Source organism: Macaca thibetana, chromosome 3, assembly GCF_024542745.1.
Source record: "Macaca thibetana thibetana isolate TM-01 chromosome 3, ASM2454274v1, whole genome shotgun sequence".
NCBI lineage: Eukaryota > Metazoa > Chordata > Mammalia > Primates > Cercopithecidae > Macaca > Macaca thibetana.
This window is the reverse complement of record NC_065580.1, coordinates 540902-568066: the sequence shown is the minus strand read 5'-3', so window position 1 is coordinate 568066 and position 27165 is coordinate 540902. Positions and strand designations below refer to the sequence as shown.

The 27165-nt window shown below is 43.0% G+C and overlaps 2 protein-coding genes across 5 annotated transcripts in view; one reads left to right on the top strand and one right to left on the bottom strand.

Annotated features, from left to right (window-relative positions):
• The window catches only part of DYNC2I1 (dynein 2 intermediate chain 1), an 850736-nt gene that overhangs the window by 691368 nt on the left and 132203 nt on the right, over positions 1 to 27165 (top strand).
• The window catches only part of ESYT2 (extended synaptotagmin 2), a 102290-nt gene that overhangs the window by 72180 nt on the left and 2945 nt on the right, over positions 1 to 27165 (bottom strand). The window contains exon 1 of one of the 4 annotated variants that reach the window (XM_050785715.1): positions 18498 to 19141. The exons of 2 other annotated variants lie outside the window; for them this stretch is intronic. The gene's annotated coding sequence lies outside the window, so the exon portion shown is untranslated. Of the gene's footprint in view, positions 1 to 18497; positions 19142 to 27165 lie in introns of those variants that run through there. One more of the 4 variants, XM_050785716.1, reaches the window with a different exon arrangement.

Below are 27165 nucleotides of genomic sequence, written 5' to 3'. Positions count from 1 at the left end.
TGATATTAGATGAAAACGATACTTGGAAACAGGATTATCTTACACCAAGTAATCTACTCCAAATTTGATTTGTAAAGAAAAATTTTTTGGAACACCAAGTTTTAAAGATAAATATCATAAAATGACTCCTGTAAAAAATGTTCCAAAATGAAAACATTCTTCCTTCTCTAACATTAGATTTCTCTAAGTTTACTGGTACTTCTCAAATTTGGTCTGACAGTATGCTAGTAAAGTCCTACTCATCCTGTCATCCTTAACGCCTGAGCAACACCTTAAAGCTAAACATAACAGTACCAGAATCACCTACAGAATTATACTTATGTAATAATAATAAAGCTTCTCTACTCAGTCATATATCACAGCAAAAATAAGGTGAGTTCTGATTTTATTAGTCACTGGGCCGTATTTAATCTCCTGCACATGTGTTGACTGTTCTGTTGAAGAATCTATTTATCAAGCACTTCCTCCAGATCCAGCGGGAATGAGACCTGCTGTCCTTGGAGGCTTGTTGCTGGAGGAGGGGCTGGTGTGGGAGGCGTGGCCGCCAGCCAGGGAGGGAGAACAGTGCCGGCACAGGAAGGAGAGTCCGCTGCTGCCTGGAAGGGTCCATGGAAGATTCAGAAAGAGGCCGTAGGCCAGGTGCTGTGGCTCACGCCTGTAATCCCAGCACTTTGGGAGGCCAAGGCGGACGGATCACGAGGTCAGGAGTTCGCGACCAACCTGGCCAGGATGGAGAAACTCAGTCTCTACTAAAAATACAAAAAAATTAGCCAGGCGTGGTGGTGCACACCTGTAGTCCCAGCTACCCAGAAGGCTGAGGCAGAATTGCTTGAACCCAGCAGGTGGAGGTTGCAGTGAGCTGAGATTGCGCCACTGCACTCCAGCCTGGGACTCCGTCTCAAAAACAAACAAACAAACAAAAAAGAAAGAAAGAAACTAGCCGTATAAGAGCTGGGGTTGGCCAGGTGTGAAATAACAAGAAATACATATATTTGGTCTCTGCCCCTAGTACCTAACATAGAACTCCTAAAACCCTTTGTAGGTAGGAGTGCTAGGAGAATCTTTTGTTCTAATATTTGGTCTCTCATCCCTGATTCCCCATACAAAGGTACTAAATCTCTTGGAATTTCTTGGGTAGTAGGAGCACCTTTTGTTCTAATGAGGTGTCTCTTGGTGGGCTCCTGGACAGCCTCAGGATGGACAGGAGCATGGGACCAGCACCCACGCCTGCAGTGAGGCAGTGATGGACAGGAGAATGGGTGAAGCCGGCACCCACGCTTGCAGTGAGGCAGTGACGGACAAGAGCATGCAAGGAGGCGGTACCCACGCCTGCAGTGAGGCATTGATGGGCAGGAGAGTGGGAGGCGGTGGCACCCATGCCTGCAGTGAGGCAGTGACGGACAGAAGGATGGGAGGAGGTGGCACCCACGCCTGCAGTGAGGCAGTGACGGACAGGAGCATGGGAGGAGGTGGCACCCACGCCTGCAGTGAGGCACTGATGGGCAGGAGCGTGAGAGGAGGCGGCACCCACGCCTGCAGTGAGCACTGATGGGCAGGAGCGTGAGAGGAGGCGGCACCCACGCCTGCAGTGAGGCAGTGACGGACAGGAGCATGGGAGGAGGTGGTACCCACACCTGCAGTGAGGCAGTGATGGACAGGAGTGTCGGAGGAGTCGGCACCCACACCTGCAGTGAGGCACTGATGGGCAGGAGAATGGGTGAAGCCGGCACCCACACCTGCAGTGAGGCAGTGACGGGCAGGAGCATAGGAGGAGGAGGCACCCACGCCTGCAGTGAGGCAGAGTTGCAGGAGGAGCATGGGAGGAACTGCCGGTAGTGCCCCATTCTGTTCTGGAATGAATAGAGAAACCCTCTGCCCAAATAAGGTTTGAATACAAGTGAACTGGCTTGTGTTAGAATTTAACTGGCTTGTGTTAGAATCTAGCTGTCTCATAGTAGTGGTAGCCCAAGACATTCAATAGTTCTGAGGTTTTCGTTTATGAGTGATGATTCCAATGTGCCAAAGAAAATGAGAAAGAGAATATATCAAATTTGAACAAAGTAAATCTGTTACCAAATTTTAAAATCTGTTCACTAAGTCAAACTCTGCTTCTCACTAATACATATTCATAAACATTTGCTTATGTTGCATAAAACAGAATCTAAAGTAGCAAAAACATCACAGAGAAAGACTGGGACACACAGGGATCACAGAAAACACAGTCCTCAGTCACATAGGAACACATATTCAGTTTTAAATCTTATCTTTCGGCTTAAAAAAAAAAGACTCAAATCTCTTTTAAGTTCTAATTATAAAACAAATTTCTATATTTATATTATCTCCATGAACTAGAAATAATCATTGTACGATTATTCAAGTTTCTATTATATTTGAGTTGACACCCTGCAAACATATCTTTAATGTTACCTTTTAAAAGAACAAAGGCATATTTTAGATTCTGATATGCTGCTATTACCAAAGTTGTTTTGTTTAGAAAAATTAAACCAAATATACAAAGAGCATTTAACTGTGCTCTAGGAACTCTACATACAATATTTTGTTTAATCCTCACCAGAACCTCTGAACAATTAGTGGCTCCATCTAACAGACAACAGAATGCCTCGGGGGAACAGGTAGAATAAAGAGATCCAGACCCAAAGGACTCCAGAGGCCTTCCTGTTACGCCACGCTGAAGTATACAGGATGGAATTGACATAAACGGTCAAAATTTTCTTGCCAATTAAATCATATTCCTCCCATTTCCAAACATAAAAAAATTGAAAGCTAACATTTAAAACAAAAATTTAATAAAAGGAATGTCTTTCTTCAAACAACATTCTCCTTGAAGACCAGTATTAACAATCACTGAACTTGCATAGGATTTTATTGTTCATAAATTCCACGTCCTATGCACGATATAAGCATTTTTGTTTTTTTTTTTTTTTTGAGATGGAGTCTAACTCTGTCACTCAGGCTGGAGTGCAGCGGCAGGATCTCAGCTCACTACAACCTCCGCCTCCCAAGTTGAAGCAATTATCCTGCCTAGGCCTCTGGAGTAGCTGGGACTACAGGTGCCCGCCACCACAAGTGGCTAATTTTTGTAGTTTTAGTACAGACAGTGTTTTGCCATGTTGGCCATGGTGGTCTCAAACTCCTGGCCTCAAGTGATCCATCTGCCTCGGGCTCTAAAAGTGCTGGGATTACAGGCATGAGCAACCTACTGCACCAGGCTGATACAAGCATTTTTAATTACAAAAAAAAAGTACAGCAGGCACTTGACAAGGAACGTAGAGGCCATTAGCATTGGCCGGGCACGGTAGCTCGCACCTGTAATCCCAGCACTTTGGGAGGCCGAGGAGGGGGGATCACGAGGTCAGGAGATCGAGACCATCCTGGCTAACATGGTGAAACCCCATCTCTACTAAAAATACAAAAACTTAGCCAGGCGTGGTGGCGGGCGCCTGTAGTCCCAGCTACCCAGGAGGCTGAGGCAGGAGAATGGCATGAACCAAGGAGCGGAGCTTGAAGTGAGCTGAGATTGCGCCACTGCACTCCAGCCTGGGCGACAGAGTGAGACTTCATCTTAAAAAAAAAAAAAAAAAAATTCCATTAGCATTAGTAACACTGAAACATGCAGTAACAATTCTGCTGACTCATTCCTTTTTAAAAATAAAAACCTAGAATAAGTTTAGACAGGTAATGTCTCAGAAAATATTAAGAAAGATGCTATACCTGAGACATTGCTGATTTAATACCTTTAAGGAAAATTTTAAAGATAAATGGATAAAATGATTCTGTTAGAAACAAAATGCCACTAAACATGAAATCATGAACTTGCCAATCAAGTTCATTTATTCAAGATTCTTCCTCATTCCAAGAAGGATTTGAGCTTTGCTCAATGCTGCGTAACGCTTTAGGCACTATTTTAAAAAGGAAAAAACAAAATACACAAAATTCTTACTGGAAGCAATGCCTGGTTGCAGGGAAGAATTCTTTCCCTCTCTTAGACCACAACTAAAGGGGAAGGAAGAAGGAATGTGAGTCACTGGCACAGCAATCGAGAGTGTGCCCTGGAACAGGCCCCACCAGCACAGGTGGGGTCCAACCCCGCCGTGCCTGAGCAGGCCCCACCAGCACAGGTGGGGTCCAACCCCGCCGTGCCTCAGAAGGCACCTAAGTGACAGGGTCACCCGTTCATTGGCCATCTGAAAACACCAACCTTCCTACACCATGTGGCTAGTTCTACGTTAAGCCTATGAAATGAAAAAAATCTAAGCAGGTAGCTTTGTTTCCTTGTCTAAAATCAACACAATCTCAAAAATGGAACAGATAAGGCAAAAAGGACAGGAGAACCACGGTTCTACAAGAACATGAGACGCCTCTTATTAGTTACATCACAAGAGTAATCAGAAACTGGTTTCTAGAAGCGTTTAGGCAAGCAACACACCTTTACTTAGAAGCGCTCAGCATAGTACAGGTTTACCTAAGCAGATGTGGCCTGCATTCAAATAATTCGGTCTGGGGAAACACTAAAAACGTTAAATATTTAAAATGTTTTATATTGTTCTCTCTGCATATGAATTAAAGTCAGCGCAAATGGTCAGAAAGACGTGCAGAAAATTAAAACTGCCCAGAAAATTTTGGTTCACACTCAGCACAACCAAAGGGAGTCCAAGGTTCTAATACACACAGAGGTGGGGCCCATGAGAACCCAAGGCCCCATTCAGTGCTTTCCAAGAAGACTGGTACCCTGTACTGGAGGGAAGAGAAGCACTTCTGTGGGGCCTGGGGAAAAGTAACTCAGAACCACGTCTTCATAGTATCAGATTATCATGAGAAAAAGTATTAGGGACAATATTCCTGACAGTGGACGAGACTTCCAGGCACACGGTGTTTACATGTTTAGAACTGTAAGGCACGAGGATCTGATGGAGCACTTGTTACCGCTCCACACCAGGGGGGATCTCTGCTCGTCCCCACAGCTGGGCTGCTGAACTTAGCAGGAGAGTGACTTAAATATAATTTGGTACCAACACAAATTTGTGCCTTCTGATCTTTGTATAATCAAATATCTACTCATCTCCCAAACTATCTGTCCCTCCTCAAGATCCTCAAATCCTACGTGCCCATCTCCCGTCTTCTCTAGAGACTTTGGTCAGTATTCATGGAAACTGAAAAAGCAGGTCAGAAATCTTAATAATTAAATGGTATTTTTTTCAAAGATACTAGGATGCTTTATCCAAATAGTTGCTTCTACAAAGAAAGTATTCAAGGTTAAAAAGGTAGAGAGGAATCTAAAACATCTGTCAACCTTGTAATAAACTGTCACAGTATGGTCAAATTACTACTTCGAATAGTAAAAGGAAATTGCACAAGATAACCATTTTTATCTATTTCTAGTCTACATAAAAAGCAGGCAATCAATTAATTCACACAGTAAATAAAGCAATTGATCTTTTCCAAAATCCACAAGATTGTAATTTTCTCTGTGGTTTACGGGCTTCGATTACTGCAACAGAGTAACTGGATACCCCAATGCTTTGGTGCAATGACAGTGCTTAAAAATCCATCTGTTTAAGGTCATTTCTTAACAGAAAGCACTTTCAAAATTCTCCCCAGGTGCTTTGTACATTAATGAGAAATTTCACTAGGAAATCCGAAAAGACACTAACGTCCCTGAAGTTTTTAACTGAGACCACACGTAGTGATCACAGTCACTCCTTGACTTTCTCACCACAAATCCAACGGTGTTGTCTACCACAGCTATGGCAAATTGTTGCTTTCTTATGACACCTAAACCCTTAACAGTTTAAAATAAGGACTCTTGCCACGACAGGGATGATGGCTGAGCCTCAGCTGTGACCACCATGGGCCCCAGGGGCACAAGGCTCTTCTGGGCTGAAGGTGGACAGTGGCAGCCGAGTCGGCGCTGATGCACACTTCGTAGGAGGCACTGGCTTACAGGGCTTCCTCACTATTTCTTCATTATACAAGTGACCATCATCTATTTTGGTAGATCAGAAAACAAAGTAAAAGAAAAGTTTAAAAACTAGGTTCATCCGAGCATACCTTTCGTAACAAAGCTGTCTAAATCACTTAAAATCCAAGTCTTAGTTTTAATTAATAAGAGAACGTACCCTGAATTTCATATGTTACATCTGACATATACTCTTCCTCTATCCATTTATTTTTTAAAGGGGTTAAGCCCCCTTTTAGTGCATGCGTGAAATTATAGGAGAATTTAAGCCAGGACTAATATTCAATGGCAGAGTTAAAATAGGGACGCCTCACAGCTTCTACTCAGGAGAACAACAGGGTATCCCTTCATGGAAACACTAATATCAACAGACTTATTTACACATAAACACATGGCCATGAAGAATATTTTTCAAAGATTTGAACCATGTTCTCACAAAATTCTAAAGTCCTTTAGACATTTTCCTGTCTCTGCTAAAAGAAAGAAAAGTCACATAATTATTTGATAATCGTGATTTAAGCTGAAGTCCTGGCATGAGTTACATGAACATAACAAATTAAAACGAGTCCAAGGGTAGGAAATCTGTCTTCTCATCTCCTTCACTAAAACACCTAAGACAATCTGGTTGTTTTTATTTTAAATTTAAATCAAATGAATATTAATTCAAATATACACGCTTATGTTTTAACTGGAATGGATTAAAAGATAGATGGGCAATTGTAGCACTGAATTAATTGCACATATTCTGTATACTATTTAAATGAATCCAGCTTTGTGTGACTATATATATAGTATATATAGTTTATTCTAATATATATGAGAAACTATATGACATTGGAAAAACAGGGTTATTTGAAACCCTGTCTCTATTAAAAATACAAAAAAATTAGCCGGGCGTGGTGGTGGGCACCTGCAGTCCTAGCTACTCGGGAGGCTGAGGCAGGAGAATGGCGCGAACCCGAAAGGCAGAGTTTGCAGTGAGCCAAGATTGCGCCACTGCACTCCAGCCTGGGCGACAGAGTGAGACTTCGTCTCAAAACAAAACAACAAAAAAAGATTTACAGAAGTGACTGGAATACTAAAAATCTATCTACATGGATTAAGAAGTAAGATCGGATTTAAAATGGATCTGTGAATTTTACGTTTTCAAGAAATAAGTTTATATATCTCCTAGCAGCTTAACTTTACTCTCATGCAGATAGTAACTATCGCGACTTATGAGGAGGAGGTCGGAAATGTACCACCCTAAAACTTACTGTTTCCTTTTTAATTATTTGTTTGTACACAATGAAGAAACAGTAAATAATCAGACATGTGAAAACACTAGTACTTTTTTCCTGAATATGATCATTACCTTCACTGGATGTTTGATACCAAGGTTCCAGAACATCTTTCCCAATTATAGCCTGTGTGCCTCACTGCTGTTGGATGTTACACATTCCCCATAAAGGGTCAGACAGGAGATATCTGGGGCACTTGTGGGCTGTGAGGTCTCTGTCACAACCACTCAACCACAGTTGGCGTACGAACTAATGAGCATGGCTGTGTTCCAACAGAACTTTAATATGGTCACTGAAATTTGAATTTCATAACATTTTCACCTGCCACTTTCTTCCAGCCATTAAAAAATGTAAAAGCTGTTCACTGGCCACAAAAACAAACAGGAGGCCAGGCCATGAGCTGAGGCTTGCTGCCCACTGAGCAGGACGCGCACACCCGCAAAAGGATGGCGCCACAGGATGGGGCCGTCCAGCCTCTCTCCAGAGAGCAGACCCCACAGCTCCGGGCGCAGAAAAATGTCTGCCACACATTCCTTTTTTATTACAAATACCCCAAATCTTAAAACTGGGGTAAAGAGTTTGAAAACCAAACCCACTGACCTCCAATTTGTTACCTACTACAGAAATCCCCTACTTATTGGCAGTTCCACGTTCTGTGATTTCCATTACTTGTAGTCAACCAAGGTCAGAAAATATTAAATGGAAACTTCCAGAAACAGTCAGTTTTAAACTGCATGCTGTTCTGAGTAGGGTGATGAAATCTCACTCCGTCCCACTCGAGACACGAGCCCCGCTCTGTCCGACACGCCCTGAGCATGCTCCCGCCCACTCACCTGTGCTGTCTGGATCGTCACCTCAGATGCCGTGGGATCACCGTGCTCGTGTCAGGTCACCTTTACTTTACTCAATAATGGCCCAAAACACACCAATAGTGATGTTGGTCATTCGAATATGCCAAAGAGAAGCCATAAAGTGCTTCCTTTAAGTGAAAAGCTGAAAGTTCTCGACTTATTAAGCAAAGTATCATACCCTGAGGTTGCTAAGGTGTAAGAACACATCTTCCATCTGTGAAACTGAAGAAGGAAAATAATTTCATGCTAGTTTTGCTGTCACATGTCAAACCTTAAGATGGAAAAGGCATTAAATTTGTGGCTGGGACCTGGCACGGGGGTTCACACCTGTAATTGCAGCACTTTGCCTATAATCCCAGCACTTTGCCTATAATCCCAGCACTTTGGGAGGCTGAGGCCAGCAGATCACTTGAGGTCAGGAGTTCAAGACCAGGCTGGCCAATATGCGAAATCCCACCTCTACTTAAAAAAAAAAAAACAAAAAACCTGGTGTGGTGGTGGGCGCCTGTAGTCCCAGCTACTTGGGAGGGGCTGAGCCACGAGAATTGCTTGAATCTGGGAGGTGGAGGTTGCAGTGAGCTGAGACTGCACCATTACACTCCAGCCTGGGTGACAGGGAAAGAGTCTATCTCAAAAACAAAACAAAACAAAAAACAAAACAAAACAAACAAAAAAAATAAGCAAATAAGTTTGTGGGTAGAAGACAAAACAGTTGTTCTGATTGACAGCAACTGGGTTTGGCACTATCCTGTTTCACTGGGGGTCTTGGAAAATATCCCCCACAGATAAGAGGGGGCTACTGTAGTAAACTTTGGATCACATTAAACCAACTAAAAAATGGGCAAAAGTGGCTGGGCGTGGTGGCTCACACCTGTAATCCCAGCACTTTGGGAGGCCAAGGCGGGTGGATCACGACATCAAGAGATCGAGATCATCCTGGCCAACATGGTGAAACCCTGTCTCTACTAAAAATACAAAAAGCTGGGCGTGGTGGTGGGTGCCTGTAGTCCCAGCGACTCGGGAGGCTGAGGCAGGAGAATCACATGAACCCGGGAGGCGAAGGTTGCAGTGAGCCGAGATCACACCACTGCACTCCAGCCTGGCGACAGAGTGAGACTCTGTCTCAAAAAAAAAAGGGGGTGGGAGGCGGTGGGCAAAAGTATTTGTATATAAACACTTCTCCAAAGAGGATATAAAAGTGGCCAATAAGCACATGAAAAGATGCTCAACATGATCAGTTAGAGAAATACAAATCAAAATCACAATGAGATATCACTTCATGTCCACTAGGATGGTTAAAATACAGACAATGTTAAATTAAGTTCAGCCTAAAGCTGTCTCCTTAACATACTGTAAGTTTCAGCCTGAAGGTTTCCTAACTGGATGTGTGAAGAGACTGGAGCCTACTCTTAGGCCAACCGTCAGGTTTTGGCCAATCACAGGCAGCCAGCTGTTCAAACCACGTCCAAATAAGGCAAATGCAGAACTGCAACCTGGCTGGCTGTTTCTGTAGCTCACTTTCTTTTTTCTGCTCATAAACGTTCTTCCACTACATGGATGCACTGGAGCCTCTTTGAACCTATTCTGGTTCAGGGACTGCCCAATTCGTGAATCATTCTTTGTTCAATTAAACTATGCTAAACTTAATTTGAGATTTTCCTTTTAACCACAAGTTTTGGTGAAGACATTGGGAAATTGGAACTCTATTTGATGCCAATGGTAACGTAAAATGATGTAGGCCCTTTGAAAATCAATTTAGCAGATCCTCAAAATATGTAAACATAGAGGTACCATATGACCCATTCTACCCACAGGTATATACGCAACAGAAAGGAAAACACACATCCACACAAACACCTGTACATGAAAGCTCACAGCAGCATGATTTATATTCGACTAAAAGTCGAAAAAGCTCAAAGGATCATTACTCGGTAAATGGCTAAACAAAATGTAGCCTTTTCATACAACAGAATTATTTGTCAATACAAGGAAAGGAAACACTAATATGTGTCACACTGTCTAGTAAGTGAAAGAAGCAGGCTGGGCATGGTGTGTCTCACATCTGTGATCCCAGCACTGTGCAAAGCTGAGAGGCAGGAGGATCACTTGAGCCCAGAAGTTCAAGACCAGCCCAACACAGTGAGGCTCCATCTCTACAAAACATCTAAAAATTAGCTGGGCATGGTGGCGCATGCCTGTGGTCCCAGCTGCTCAGGAGGCTGAGATGGGAGGATCACTTGAGCCTGGGAGGTAGAGGCTGCAACGATCACGTCACTGCACTCCAGCCTGGGTGACACAGCGAGACCCTGTCTTGAGGGAAAAAAAAAAAAAAAAGCTCATCGCAAAGACTACGATGATGTTGTAATATTTCATTTACACGGGATGTCCAGAACGTGTCCTCCTATAGAGACGAAGTGAATTAGTGGGTGGCTAGGGTGGGCATGACAGGGAGAGCAGTGGAGCGGTCTGAGGATTGAGGGCTGATGGGTATAGGGTTTCTTTATGGAAGACAAAAGGTTCTAAGAAGAGATTTCGGTGATGGTTGCACAATCCTGAGAATATACTGTAAAACAGTTAATTGTATAGTTTAAAAGGCTGGATTGTATGGTATGTGAATTATAGCTCAATACGGCTGTTAAAAAAAATAAAAGGTGTAAGGCACAGTGGCTCAAGCCTATAATCCCAGCACTCTGGGACGCCAAGGTGGGAGGATCACTTGAGCCCAGGAGGTCAAGACTGCAGTAAGCCATGATTGCACCACTGCACTCCAGCGTGGCAACAGAATGAGACTGTGTCTCTCAAAAAATGAAAATTAAAAAAATTAAAATTAAGAACAAAAAATAAGTATCTCAATCTATAAAACACATACTGCTTTTACCATGGCCCATTTATTTTAATCAGACACTTCCCCAAATAATAACAGAACCAAATAAGTAAAGCCAGAGGACCCAAAGTAAATCAGTGGCCTAAGTCAGAGCTCCTTGTTCGTGGCTTAACCAACCAACAAAGGTACTCCAGTGAGCTATTTGGTCCTTAAAGAGCCCATGGCTCAGCTCAGTGATAAATGAGGGGCAAAGTCATTCCACTGTGGGTCCCAAATTATCTGCCAAATTAGTTAAACACTGAGAAATACATCAGAATGGAAATATTTGTTGAGACCATAAAGATGAACTATGCACGTTCACAGGGACACACAGGCGCCTGAACACAAGCTCCCGCACACCTGCACAGGAACACACAGGCGCCTGAACACACGCTCCCGCACACCTGCACGGGAACACACAGGCGCCTGAACACAAGCTCCCGCACACCTGCACAGGAACACACAGGCGCCTGAACACAAGCTCCCGCACACGTGCACAGGAACACACAGGCATGAACACAAGCTCCCGCACACCTGCACAGGGACATACAGGCGCCTGAACACAAGCTCCCGCACACCTGCACAGGGACCACAGGCGCATGAACACACGCTCCCGCATACGTTCACAGGAACACACAGGCGCCTAAACACAAGCTCCCGCACACGTGCACAGGCCGCCCAGCTCACACGCACACCTGGAAACGCTGCAGGATTCAGGGGAGGCAGAGACCACAGAGCGGGGAGTCAACTTTCTATGGCTGTTCTCCTTCTAGGTTGTGCTACAAGAGGGTGAGATCCAGAGAAATGTGGTTGGGATTCAAAGAAGCCAACAGGGTTTATGGACGTCTCAGGAGATTGGCGGGACAAGAATTGGAGTCTGGGTCAGCTAAACAACCAGAACCTGAGGGGCCAAGATCCCTGAGAGAGGGAAGTAGGAAGAAGGGTACAGTCTCTTTCAAGAGGAATTCGCTGAATTCCTAAGCTACCCAGGGCAAGAAGCTGGCCTCGAAGGAGCAAAATAGAGCTTTTGGCAAGCATGCTGTACTGAGAAAGCACAAACTGGACTTTGGGACAGACCAGGGGGCACTTAGGAAGCACTGCAGACTCCTAGTCACAACATCTGGAGGGCTGGGCCTCAGAGCATGAGGATCAGAGGCAGCCAGAGCTTCCCCTGCCACACAGCCACAGGCCGGCTCAGAACCACTCGGGAGAGGCCAGCCTGCACCCGCCCTGCCTTCCAGAGGATGGGGGAGCCTCTCTGGAGAAGTACACGCTTCAGAGCAGGGATGGGCTTGGGCTGGCTCCTGCTCACAGCCACGTCGCTGAGACTGCTAACTTCTGACGTGTGAATATTCCCACCATGGCCAATTTCAAGCTACCGAACGACTTAACTGAATGTGGAGGTGGAAGAAATGTACGACATCATGTCAAGGTGGTACCAGTCAGTCATCGGGCAGATGTAAGTCAGAGCCACGGTGACTTCCACTTTACATCCACTAGGACAGCAACAACAATAAAAACAGAGAAACACAAGTGAGGGCAAGGATGTGGAGGAATTCAACCTTCGTGCATTGCTGGGGAGAATGTAAAGTGGTACAGGCATTGTGAAAACAGTTTGGCATTCCTCAAAATGTTAAACACAGACCCAACAATTCTATTCCTAGGTATATACTCAAAAGAATTGAAAATGGGTATTCAAACAAAAATGTGTACACGAATCGTCACAGCAGCACCATTCACAACAGCCAAAGGGTGGAAACAACTCGAATGGCCATCGTGGATGAATGGATAATCAAACTGTGGTTCAGCCATGTACCGGAATATTCAGCCTTAAAGAGATGATACACTGGTATATGCCACAATGCAAATGAACCTCAAAACTATGCTTACTGAAAGAGGCCACACATAAAAGATCACACACATATTACATGCCTCTGTTTACAGGAAATATCCAGGACAGGTAAACCCACAGAGACAAAGCAGATGTGGTTGCCATGGGTTGGGTGAGGGGAAACAGGGTGTGACTGCAAATGGGCACAAAACAGGGTTCCTTTTGGGGCAGAGAAAATGTTTTGGAACCTGAGACAGGTGATGATTACACTACAGGTAAAGGTACTAAACGGCACTGAATTGTGTCCTTTAAAATGGTTTTATGTTATTTGAATGTATTGCAATAAAAATGAAAGAAATGAGCTATCAAGAAATGAAAAGACACAGAAGAACCTAAAATGCATATTTCTAGGTGAAATAAACCAATCTGAAAAGGCCAATACTCTATAATTCCAATATATGACATTCTAGAAAGGGCAAAACTGTGTAGAAAGATCAGTAAGCACAGGCAGACGGAGAGGAAGAGTGGAAGCACAGAAGATTTTTAGGGCAGCGAAACTATTTCGTACGACACTGTAATAGCTGATACATGACATTATCCATTTGTCAAGATCCACAGAATGTACAACACAGAGAATGAGCCGTACTGTAAACTGTGGGCTTCGGTTAGTATTAAATATATCAACGCGGGCTCATTAGTTGTGACAGACATAGCAAAGGAAACTGTAAGAAGCGATGTGGGGGCTCTGCATTATCTGCTCAATTTTTCTGGAAATCCAGAATTGTTTGAAAAAATGAAGTCTATTAATGTAAGAAAGTGAAAGGGAAATAAATACCTTTCCAGACAAAAATTGAGAAAATCCGTTGCTAGCAGACTTGCAGTAAAATAAATACTAAAGTTCTTCAGGCAGGAGGAAAATCATGCCAGACAAAACGTGTAACAGTAAGAAGGAAACAAAGACCAAGGGAGAGCACCTCTGTTCCTCGTCCCGATTACTCTCACAGATCAAACCTGTTTTAAAAATATACGTTCCAGCCGGGCGCGGTGGCTCAAGCCTGTAATCCCAGCACTTTGGGAGGCCGAGACGGGCGGATCACGAGGTCAGGAGATCGAGACCATCCTGGCTAACACGATGAAACCCCGTCTCTACTAAAAAATACAAAAAACTAGCCGGGCGCGGTGGCGGGCGCCTGTAGTCCCAGCTACTCGGGAGGCTGAGGCAGGAGAATGGCATAAACCCGGGAGGCGGAGCTTGCAGTGAGCTGAGATCCGGCCACTGCACTCCAGCCTGGGCGACAGAGCGAGACTCCGTCTCAAAAAAAAAAAAAAAAAAAAAAAAAAAAAAATATACATTCCTCGTCCCGATTACTCTCACAGATCAAAACTGTTTTAAAAATATACGTTCCTCGTCCCGATTACTCTCACAGATCAAAACTGTTTTAAAAATATACGTTCCTCGTCCCGATTACTCTCACAGATCAAAACTGTTTTAAAAATATATGTTCCTCGTCCCGATTACTCTCACAGATCTAAAACATTTAAAAACATACATTACTTGTCCCGATTACTCTCATATATGTAAAACATTTAAAAATATACCCCGGTCTGGCTGTCACCTCCTAACGTACTTAAGAATGCTAATGGTACATAAACTTAAAACCCAGAGAAGCTCCCACCAGCTAACAAGGTAGTGGGTCATTCACTTGCGTTGGTTTTGCTCTTCTGGGAACAGTAACCCGCCACCACCCTGGCATCTCTGGTGCCTTCCGCAAGCACAGGTTTTATGAGCTGGGCCCAGCTCTCAGGGCACTGAGTATGGCCAGGAGGGGACACCTGACTTCTACTGGGGTGACCGCAGAGTCTCTCAGACCTTAGCCCCTCCTCTGAAAAGCAGAAATGACATATACTTCTCTTGGGGTTGTAAAAATGACTAGATTAGATGGGGCCAAAATCCCCAGCGCCTCCTCTACTGCCATCAAGAGAGAGGAGAGAGCAGAGAACGCACCGCAGTGCACAGACCTCACAGGTCAAGGGCTGCCTGTGCTCACCTCTGACATTAGCAGAACTTGTTTCCTTAACTTTAAAACAAAAGTGGCAGGTGAGCTGTGAGGTTTCAATGACTTCCATGCCGAGAGTTAGAAGACAGCCTGCAATGAGCGCTAGGCACAGTCACCGTTTGTTTTCTCATGTGATTTCTGTTACACTCCTCCAAGTGCAGAGAGAGAGCCCTTGTGAAGCTATCCACACGGTCTTCCTCCTCTCGCTGGCCTGTCACCTGTCTCTCCAGTGAGGCGCTGGCTGCTGTTGGGCTGAGTCCTCTTGGAACTTCCTTGGGTTTCTTATACCAACGTTAAAGACTGAAGTAATCTCCCACCCCAGCCCCAGCCTCAAACTACTGTTCCTATTGTTCCAGCATCATTTCTGCACCCTGGGGTTGTTGTTTACATTCCCAGCTCACTCATCTATCCACCTTCCTCCCCAAAGCTATTCCCCTGACATTCAGGTGCTCCCTCCCCCTCATGCTTAGATCTGTGTCCCCAGTCCCTCTGGATATCCCTGCCAAATGTATCTTGCTAAACCGTTTTAAAACTGGACACATCCCTCTAGTGGATATCCGGATGCTGCCCTGTGTCTAGGGATCAAGCCCAACTCTTCCAGTTGTGTAACCTACAGTGCTGCTTCCTATGGTCATCTCACTTCCCACAGTTCCTAACCCTTCTTCCCACTGCACAGCTCCTCCTCATTCCACCTCTGAAAGAACACACCCTACCTCAGACACCAGGGCTACAGCCAAAAATGGAAAAAGACCTCAGTATTGAATCCAAGATGTGATCAATTATAAGCTGCACTATGTGCCACTAAGAGCACCGTCCATTAACAATAACACACCCTTGTAAAACAAAACTGATTTCTGAGATGTTAAGGCACAGGGAAAGTGCTGGAACTGAGCCTTCCTGGCTCCTGAAGACTCCAAGATACAGGGTAGTGTGGGAAGCTGAGTAACAGCCCTCGAAAGGTGGCCACGTCCTAATCTCTGGAGTTTGTGAGTGCCGCTTTATATGGCAAAAAGAACGTTGCAGATGTGATGAAATGAAGGATCTTCTGGGGCGGAGGATTATCCATAGATAATCCATAGATAATCCATAGATCCCTAAATGCCATCTCTAGGATCCTTAAAAACGGAGGAAGTCCAGCCTGGGCAACACAGTAAGACTCTGTCTCTACAAAAAATTTTAAAAATTAGTGAATTCGCTTTGTGTGGTGGTACAGGCCTGTAGTCCCAGATACTCGAGAGGCTGAAGTGGAAGGGCTACTTGAGTCCAGGAGGTCGAGACTGCAGTGAGCTATGATCACACAACTGCACTCCAGCCTGGGTGCAAAGAGCTCACTGCAGCCTCAACCCTTGTCTAAGGAAAAGAAAGAAAAGAGGGAGGAACAGAGGTTTGACAAAACAGAAAGCAGAATGGCCCCATGAGGACGGAAGCAGCTGCTGGCTCTGAAGGAAGAAGAGCCTGCAGCCATGGACATGGAATGCGGCTGCGAAGCGAGAAAAGCAGGAAAAGCTTCTCCCCAGGAGCCTCCAGCATGCACACCCAGCCCACCCCTTACTTTTAGCCCAGAGGAACTGATTTTGGACTGCTGGCCTCCAGAATCGTTAAAAGGTAAGTGTGTTGTTTGAAGCCATCAAGTCGATGGCACTTTGCCACGGGCCCTAATGCATCAGCCATGTCGTCCTTTCCCGACTGCTCCAGCAATGACACTGACATCCACGGAGCATTTCTTCTGAAACTTTGCTTCACACACGGCACCATTCGTGAATAAGTAAAATCAATTCTTTCTACTAGTTACTGGATAAATTCCAAGATCTTTATATGTGTGGAAAAAATAAGTAGGAAGAGCATTGTTACTTCGTATTGGATTATATTTGGGGTTTTGGTTTCAAAATTCCAGCACGCAGACATTAATGTAGACGGTGTTAACAAATTTTAGATACGCACTTACTAGCCATTTAAAGATCTGTAGCACAAATGAAATAAATTAATGATCTCAGTAGGCAATTCACTTCTAATTGTGTATGAATATCAACACCAGCTTTATATAACATTTTACAAATTGGGTACAAAGTATAAACCAAAAACAAAATTCTAAGCTCCCAACTATCTGAATAGCTCCTCCTCTCTGCCAGGAGCTTTCCAAAGTTAACCTGTAAAACTACTTCAGACCATGATGGGGGGGCGGGGCGTCGGACACACCTCATTACCACCGACACAGACCTTAAGACTGACAGACTCTTTAAGTCTGACAGGAAACATTTACCATCTATTCTCTCTGAAGCCTGCTACCTGGAGGCTTCATCTGTACGATAAAACCTTGGTCTCCACAAGGTAATCCAGACATTCCTTTCTATTGATTCCAGGTCTCTAGATAGTAACTTAACCAACTGCCAATCACAAAAAACTCTGAGTCCAGCTATGATCTGGAGCGCTCCCCACACTAACCCGCTTCCAGCTGTCCCACCTTTCTGAACCAACGTACTCCCTTCCAGCTGTCCCACCTTTCTGAACCAACATACCCGCTTCCAGCTGTCCCACCTTTCTGAACCAATGTACCCCCTTCCAGCTGTCCCACCTTTCTGAACCAACATACCCGCTTCCAGCTGTACCATCTTTCTGAACCAATGTACCCCCTTCCAGCTGTCCCACCTTTCTGAACCAATGTGCAGCTTGCATGCATTGACTGATGTCTTATGGATCCCTAAAACTTACAGGTCAACCGCCTTGGGCACAAGTCTTGAGACTACGTCACCAGCATCCTTTAGCCTTGGCAAATAAAATACTAAATTAATTGAGACTTGTCTCAAATACTTTTGGTTTACAGACAAAACTAAATGCTTTAACAAATATGTAACAAAGTCTCATAAGAAAATGGAAGGTGAAAGTATCATTCAGATTAATAATTTTAGCAATTTGATACTGGTTCTCGAAACGTGAGCAGCATAACCAAAAACTAGCATATAATATGTATTCCAGTATAATATTTATGGCATGAAGCAAGTTAAATAATGTTCTCCTCCCACATCACTGGATTTATTTTCTACAGAGCCACCTAACTCTGGGAAACTTAAAACGTGTCAATCCCTCAGACATAAACAGAAGGAAACAACTCCACATAGAATACACATTAAAATTAAACTATTACAACTGACCCCAAAATAGGATGTGCACTTTCAAATTCCCACTTTTTAGTCACTAACCAGCACTTATTCACACAAGGAAGTTAATGAATATTTAAATAATTAAATGTTGTATGCACAAAATGTAAAATTAACTATCATTATCTACGGCATCAGGGTGACTCCTGGAAGCGGAGTCAAGAAAGGTCAGACTTGTCCTTGGAACAATATTTGTTTTAAGTAAGAAGATACACAGCAAATCAAGACAAGGAAGAGGAGTGACAACGTAGGCTCCTTGGATATTATTTTAGGGATATACAGAGAGGAAGAGAGAGAAAGTGAAATTTTAAGGCATACACACTTGCAAGTGTTAATAATAACAAAGCATTATGGTAGATAAATTCTTAGCAACAGTGTAAACAAACCACAGTGGAACAGAAACAAAGAAAAACCCCGGGGCTCATCTGTTCCATTTCAGCAGCAGTGGGGGAGGGAGGTGGCAAAGGCCACACCAGGACTTGCCTGCAAGCGGAGCACTGGTCACAGCTGTGCATCTCCGGGCCTGTGACTCAGATGGCTGACCCGAGGACATGCCTCGCTGCCCACCCATGTCCAGTGTGCTCACTGGCCTCTCCCCATTCCAACCTCACAACCGCAGCACAGAGTCAGGCTCAACCCCCATGAAACCGAAGAGGAAACAAGGTTCTAAGAGTTGTGCCTGACTCACCCAAGGGCAGGGAGTTAGGAAGGGGTGGGTCTCAGGGCGCAACCCACACCCACCAGAGCCAGAGCCTGAGCCGTGGGCTCTGCGAAATGGTGGGAGTCTTAAAGCTAACCAGAGGCCAGTGGCCACACCTCAGCACACCCTACAGGGATGAAGGGCAGCCCACTCACACGGGCACTGGCCACATGATAGGTCACGTCCAGGCAAGGACACACCAATTCAGCAAGTCATCACGGGAACCTCAAAGTAGCCATCACTCAATTGTGCTACACGAAACCACTGCAGTTAAAAATACTTGTAACTGTTAGCAAACTTTAATATACCAACACAGCACAGGGGAAGAAAAGCAATCCGAAGTTGTGACTCATTATGGAGGGAATGCTTTCTTCCAAAGGTTACTCAGATAAAAAGAGACAGGGATAAATCTTACCATGTCTTTTAACATCATACCATGTCTTTTAACATCATACCGGGCCGGGCGCGGTGGCTCAAGCCTGTAATCCCAGCACTTTGGGAGGCCGAGACGGGCGGATCACGAGGTCAGGAGATCGAGACCATCCTGGCTAACATCATACCCCGTCTTTAAAAAATACAAAAATCATAGCCCATGCCTGTTTTCGGGAACAGGAGAATCATACCCGGGAGGCGGAGCTTTTAACATCAGCCCGGTTACAAAGCAGTCCGTTCAAAAAAAAAAAAAAAAAAAAAAAACATCATACCATGTCTTTTAACATCATACCATGTCTTTTAACATCATACCAAAAACAAACACTGCCTTCCATGGACAGACTTTTGCTTATACAATTATCACGTCAGTCTAATGAGTTCAAAAATAATTCATACATCCTAGACACAGATCTAATAAATAGCTCAAGTAAATACGTTTTCATAACTTAAAAAGAGCAGGAAATTAAATATCTCAAATTCTATTTTTATCTCTTCTCATTATATCATATATCACAATCTAGTTTTTCAAATGTCTATCAGACATCATTTAAATAAAGTCTGGTAGTTCCACAAGACAGATGATATTGCAATAGTCAAAGTCATATTTCTGAAGAATAACATAATATCCATAATATAGCATTTAAGAAAGGAGGATACTGTACACACACACATATATCCAAACATATCATTAAAAGATTAACAAAATCCACAAAATGTTGCTAACGTTATCACCAGTTAGTAGAATTGTAGGTAATTTTTTTCTTCTTTATTCTTCTCCAAAGCTGCTTCTTCAGTGAGCATACTTTCTTCTTTAAATCAGAAAAAATATGTTTTTGAAACCTGTCCAGCCATAAGAAATGAAGAAAAATACAACTGCATGTTCATTAAATATAGAAAGATAAAGGGGGACTTCACTGTGTAACTGAATAAATTAAAAAAAAGAATCAAACTCAGTTTCAATGACAATTTTACAAGTAATAAAGAAAGCACAATGAAAACCATCATACTAGTATTTCCACATCTGCTGTTGGTGTGGTTATCACTAATGCCAGTATGCAATCACCAGGCACAAAACTAAAGCTGTTATCCGAAAGGACACTGCTGCTGCCATACACAAGTGGATACACGAGTGCACGTGGGATGCACTTCTAACTTCGTATTGATACTTTCATCTAGTCACGGCCGCAATCCATTAAACCCTATTCAATTTATACTTTTCTACCAACTACCATTATGGATGGTTTGGTATTATGAATGATCTTTTTCATATATTTTTTCCTGGATTTTAAAAAAATGAACATGTATTACTTTTACTAGAAGAATGAGGGAGAGTCTAGAGAGATATAAGGCAATGGATAAAACATTTCAATTATAAGGAATAAGTTCAAGACATCTATTGTACAACACTAACTATAGTTAGCAACAATGTAATATATTCTTGAAAAAAATCACTAAGAATAGATTTTCTAGTGTTCCACCACAAAAACATGGTAAGCCCATGACATAATGCATTTGTTAATTAGCTCGATTTAGCACATTCTACAATGCATACATGTTTCAAAACATGTTGAACCCAATAAAAATAATACTTTTATCAGTTAAAAAAATAACAATGGCCAGGTGCAGTGACTCACGCCTGTATTCCCTCCCATGTCTTCGGGAAGTAGACCGGGAGGATCGCTTGAGCCCAGGAGTTCAAGACCAGCCTGGGTAACATGGGGAGACCCCCTGCCTACAAAAAATTTTAAAAATTAGCGAGATTAGTGGCACATGCCTGTAGTCCAAGCTACTAGGAGGCTGAGGTGGGAGGGGTGACTGAGCCAATAGGTTGAGGCTGCAGTGAGCCATGACTGTGCCACTGCACTCCAGTCTGGGCAACAGAGCAAGACCTTGTGTCAAAAATAAATAAATAAAAAGAATTGAAAAAAACCTACCAATTCATACTATGACTAATGCTAGGATTAAACAGATTTGTTGTGTTATTGCAAGCTAGTAAATTTCTGAGTTTAAGGCCTTGTCTCACACATATTTTGTGTCACTAGCACCTAGCACAGTACCTAGAACATAGCAAATGCCTAATAAATGTCCATAAATTCATCAAGACTCATTTTTAATCCTTACATATAAATTGGATTAGTTTCTTAAAATATGATCCAGGAAAAAATTCACAAAAATAAATAGTTTGCTTTAACAAACATTACAGAACTTTAAAAACAGTTAAGAAAAATAAATGAAGAAAAAAATCAGTGACAGGGAGAAAGACTCTGGAAAAACCTCTGTAAATAAAAGATGCTTTATGGAAAAATGATCCCATGCAAAAGACAACTACCAGCATATTCACCATCTGTGTAAGAACTATGCCCCACCCAATTCCAAAACAACAGAAGGTGACTCAGTGTTCAAGACACAATAAGATCATTGAGAGTAAAAGAAGATCGTCTGTTTGAAGAAAAGTGCGACAGGTACTCCCAGCTATTACAGCAGTACAGGGCCCAACAATCCAGCAATCATTTTGGCTGTGAGTTTTCTGGTAGCTACAGCAAGAATTGAAGTATACTGCATTGCACAGTAGCTTTCCTTTTCTGATTTCACAAGCTTAGATCTGAACACATCACTACTTTCACCCCGTCATGTCCAAACTCTGTCTGAAAAGTACGACAGTAATCACGCCCACATCCCTGCACCCTGTAAATCAGAACTGCCCTGAAGGCCTGGGCCAGCCATCCAGAAGGAGCACTTGTACTCCTCACCCGTGGGGACCTGGGCAGGAGTCTAGTGGGACCACTTCCATTCCTCACTGCTGGGACCAGAGTAAGTCCCAAGCTGAGCGCAGCCTTCTACCAGGTGGAGGAGTTACAACCCTATCAGAACTTCCATGGAGCTCCCTCCAGATGAGACGGCCCAGAAATCTGCCTTTGCAACTGTCCTCCACACTCTCGTACCGTTGCCACTGAACAGAAGGCCCCATACCCTTCAGTAAGAATAGAATGTCTTCCCTAACATGTCCGTAAGTTTATAACACACCCCCTTACTTACCATCAAGCCCTCCCTGCCCCTTTCTTCTGAACCACCGTGACAGGGCGCCATCACCACAGCCGCCTCCCAGGTGCTTGTTCTAACTACTCTGAGAAGAGTCTAAATATGAAGACAGGATGACTTCTTACACTTTTGTTGGCACAACACTCTGCATACAGTGGGTCCTTACATCTCTAAATGAAGACATAAAATTCCTCCGAGACAGAATTGTCACGAAAACTAAAAAAGATAATGACTTGCCAAACCACAACAAAATGCAAAAGACCACAAAAGACCACAATGTATTATATAATACACGATAAAATTATGTTCTGATAGAATATACCTAGTATAAAACAAACCAATCCATAAGCTAAACTACTCAAACATAGGTGGTGACTATATACTGATACCTTGAATCACAGTTACGAGTTTGGCATAACTCACAGAAACAAAGATTTAAGGTTTTCATATTTTTGAAACATGATTTCTATTGTTATGCAATTAAAATTAATATTTGTTTAAGCCAATATAGTACAGTATCAGTGTTTAAAGGACTATTATAGGCCAGATGTGGTGGCTCACACCTGTAATCAGAGCACTTCGGAAGTGCTGAGATGGGAGGATCACTTGAGTCCAGGAGTTTGAAACCAGCCTGGACAACATAGCAAGACCTTGGCTCTACTACAAGGATAAAAAATGTTCAAATAAGTTTATAAAATTAAAAAATAAATAAAAATAAAGTAATATTAGAACTGGGTACAATGGTTCACACCTGTAGTCCCAGCTACTCAGGAGGCTGAGGCAGGAGGATCCCTCAAGCCTAGGAGTTCGAGGCCAGCCTGGGTAACACAGTGAGACCCCAGCTCAAAAAGTAAATAAAGTAGTATTAGGTTTAAGTTAAAAACATTTACTTAGTTAAAAACATTTAGTGTACTCCAGCCTGGGCAACAGAGCGAGACTCCATCTCAAAAAAATAAAATAAAAATAGACACTGGATTTTTTTTTTTTTTTTTTTTTTTTTAGAGATGGAGCGTCTCTCTGTCGCCCAGGCTGGAGTGTAGTGGTGCGATCTCAGCTCACTGCAAGCTCCGCTTCCCAGGTTCAAGCAATTCTCCTGCCTCAGCCTCCCGAGTAGCTGGGACCACAGGCACACGCCACCACGCCCGGCTAATTTTTTGTATTTTTAGTAGAGACGGGGTTTCACCGTGTTAGCCAGGATGGTCTCCATCTCCTGACCACTGGCCTCGGCCTCCCAAAGTGCTGAGATTACAGGTGTGAGCCACCGCGCCCAACCCCTGATGTCTATATTTTTTAACAGTGCTATTGAGATATAATTAACATACTAGTCAATTCACTCATTTAAAGTATACAATTTGATGGTTTTTAGTATATTCACCACGCCTACTTCAAGGTTAAAGGCTGTGACCAATGAAGAAATCATGAAAGCCCACAAGAAAGATCACAGGTTCACCAGGTCTAACAATAACACTGTTCCACAGCTGATCTTCACAGGATGGAAATTTACATTTATGAATACGTACTTATAAAATATAAGTGTATATATTCATATAAAGTATTTATATTTCAGTCCTAGCTCCATATCCTCCCATCCTTAAATGTAGAATAATACTAATCTTAATAGAAGTTTTACTAAATCCACAACATACAGGCTGATGGATGCATATATCCTAAATTTAAATCTATTTTTTAGCTTAAACTAAAAGCCAGATATTTACTGCTTTAATTTTAGCCATCTTGGGGGATTAATGTTCTAACTGAATGAGGCTCTCAGACCACAAAACTGAAGCAACACAACGGTCACATCCTTTCCCTTCTGTGCCGCAGCCGCAGTGTGGGTGTAAACAAGAAACCCCAGGCAGCACCCTCATCCTATCTGCAGCTACGACGAGGACTCCAACACTTCTTCAACCACATGATCGCTTGGATTCAGGTACTAAAGTAGCACTTGTTTAAAATAGCGAAATTGTGGCTCCTGAATTAGCTATGCCAACTATTTTCAGTTACAAGTCTTCACAACATTTTATTAAAGTATTAAGTGAAGATTAACACGAAGAATAAAAAAAAAAAAATTTGCCCTTTCTTTACATGAGACCACAGTGCATTATTTTCTTTTGTTCATTTGGTTCTCAGACTACACATACCATATTTTGGCTAGAGTTAAATTTTCCTGAACTTCCCAGAAGGGCAATGGGAAGAAAGCTCTCCCCAGAGAAAGCTTGTATACGAAAGTACAGAACAACATAACCAAGGAAGCTAATATGCTTTAATTCTCAATAATCCAAGTATGAGGTGATAAAAGACCGACTGTCAGAACAGTGGAGTAGTATTATCCATGACAGTATTATCCATGGCAGCCACAGAATCAGCATTTAGTGGCAATAATAAAAGCACGATAGAGTCAGATTTTATCCTATGAAGATCTAGTATTTTCAAATAAATAAAAATAGCAATGAAAAATTGCCCTTATTCATCTCTATAAAAACTCTTCAAGAATCTTCTTCACAGTCCTGAGCATGGTGGCATGCACCTGTAATCCCAGCTACTTGGGAGGCTCACGTAGGTGGTTTGCTTGAGTCTAAGAGTTCAAGACCAGCCTGGGTAACACAGCAAGAACTTCCTCTCTTTAAAAAATAAAAAAGGCTGGGCGCGGTGGTTCACACCTGTAATCTCAGCACTTTGGGAGGCCGAGGCTGGTGGATCACCTGAGGTCAAGAGTTTGAGGCCAGCCTGACCAACATGGTGAAACCCTGTCTTTACTAAAAACACAAAAATAAGCCAGACGTGGTGATGGGCACCTGTACTCCCAGCTACTTGGGAGGCTGAGGCAGGAGAGGTTGTGGTGAGCCGAGACCATGCCACTGCCCTCCATCCTGGGCAACAGATTGAGACTCCATCTCAAAAATAAATAAATAAATAAATAAACAAACAAATAAATAAATAAATAAATCTTCTCTTCACCCAGAGTAGTCTAATTGTCCAGGGCCCATTAACACTGGGTAGACATTTAAACAACAAAAAGCCCCGTCCTCAATTCATCCAGCCTGCCAAGTCTTTCCCCTAAACAGTTGGAACATAACTGTTTATGGGAAAATAAGTGAAGAAAAATAACACTTTATTTTAAAGCTGTAGGACCAAACTTACAGAATTATCACAGTTAAGTGAAAGCCATTTTTCATATCCTAATAGCCTAAATCAGGAAGAGTATATATTTTTTCTCAAAGTATTAACACTCTTTATCTCGTTTCCATATCCAGCTTCAGTTTTTACTCAGTAAGAAGAAAAGCTGCCAGTGAATATATACAAAAGTGAAGTGAGGAAATCAGTATCTCATTAATTCATGTTTTCCTATGTTTCCACTCTGCTATGAATTAATGGTTGTCAACGACATACTATGAAAACGAGTACAGTCTTTGGGATATACAAATATATCTTGTTCAAGGCAAAATATCAGCCCAAAGTTCAGAAACCCCAAGAATCAATGTATGTATGGTAAAAATCAAAGTATTAGTAATATTGGCCAGGCATGGTGGCTCACACCCGTAATCCCAGCACTTCAGGAAGTCTAAGTGGGAGGATCCCTTGAGGCCAAAAGTTTGAGAACAGCCTGGACAACATGGTAAGAACTCATTTCTAGAAAAATAAAAACAAAAACAAACCCAAAGTGCAAGTAATATTGAAATCTTAACTTTTCTTATTCATAGTTTCTTCTATTATTGATGTGCTTTGACCTCCCCCCTCAAAACCCCTGTCACACAGCAGAATTTCAGGCACATTTCGAGACCATGCAACCTGCTGGTTTTATGATGAAAACAAAGTATATTATATTTTTAATAAATATCATAAAATAGATACATAAGTATACTTTAAAAGATATTTTTAAAATCTCTCTAAAACTGTGAACACAATCACTGTCAAGTTTCATGTGAATCCTTCAAGAAATGTCTTAAGCAACCTAGGCACATTGAAGTCTGTATGTGTGGGATTATGAGCTCAGGCACAAATTTGGAATCACAAGTAAAACATTCTGGAGAAAATATAAATTCTTCATGAGGTGAACACCATGGTTCATCAGTTTAAGTCACACAGATTAAAAACTCAAAAAGAATCTTTGGCTAAATTACATTTGTATTCTGTTTTTTTCTTATTTTTTTTTTGAGACGTTGTCTCGCTGTCGCCCAGGCTGGAGTGCAGTGGCCGGATCTTAGCTCACTGCAACCTCTGCCTCCCAGGTTCACGCCATTCTCCTGCCTCAGCCTCCTGAGTAGCTGGGACTACAGGCGCTCGCCACCTCGCCCGGCTAGTTTTTTGTATTTTTTTTTTTTTTTTTTTTTTTTTTTTTTTTTTTGAGACGGAGTCTCACTCTGTCCCCCTTGCTGGAGTGCAGTGGCCGGATCTCAGCTCACTGCAAGCTCCGCCTCCCGGGTTCAGGCCATTCTCCTGCCTCAGCCTCCCGAGTAGCTGGGACTACTGGCGCCCGCCACCTCGCCCGGCTAGTTTTTTTGTATTTTTTAGTAGAGACGGGGTTTCACTGTGTTAGCCAGGATGGTCTCGATCTCCTGACCTCGTGATCCACCCGTATTTTTTAGTAGAGACGGGGTTTCACCGTGTTAGCCAGGATGATCTTGATCTCCTGACCTCGTGATCCGCCCGTCTCGGCCTCCCAAAGTGCTGGGATTACAGGCTTGAGCCACCGCACCGGCCTGTATTCTGTTTTTTTTCTAAAAAAAGGAATTTCAGGCTAGGCACGGTAGCTCACGCCTGTAATCCTAGCACTTTAGGAGGCCGAGGCAGGCGGATCACGACGTCAAGAGATCGAGACCATCCTGGCCAACATGGTGCAACCCCATCTCTACTAAAAATACAAAAATTAGCTGGGCGTGGTGGTGCATGCCTGTAATCCCAGCTACTCGGGAGTCTGAGGCAGGAGAATGGCCTGAACCTGGGAGGCCGAGGTTGCAGTGAGTTGAGATCGTGCCACTG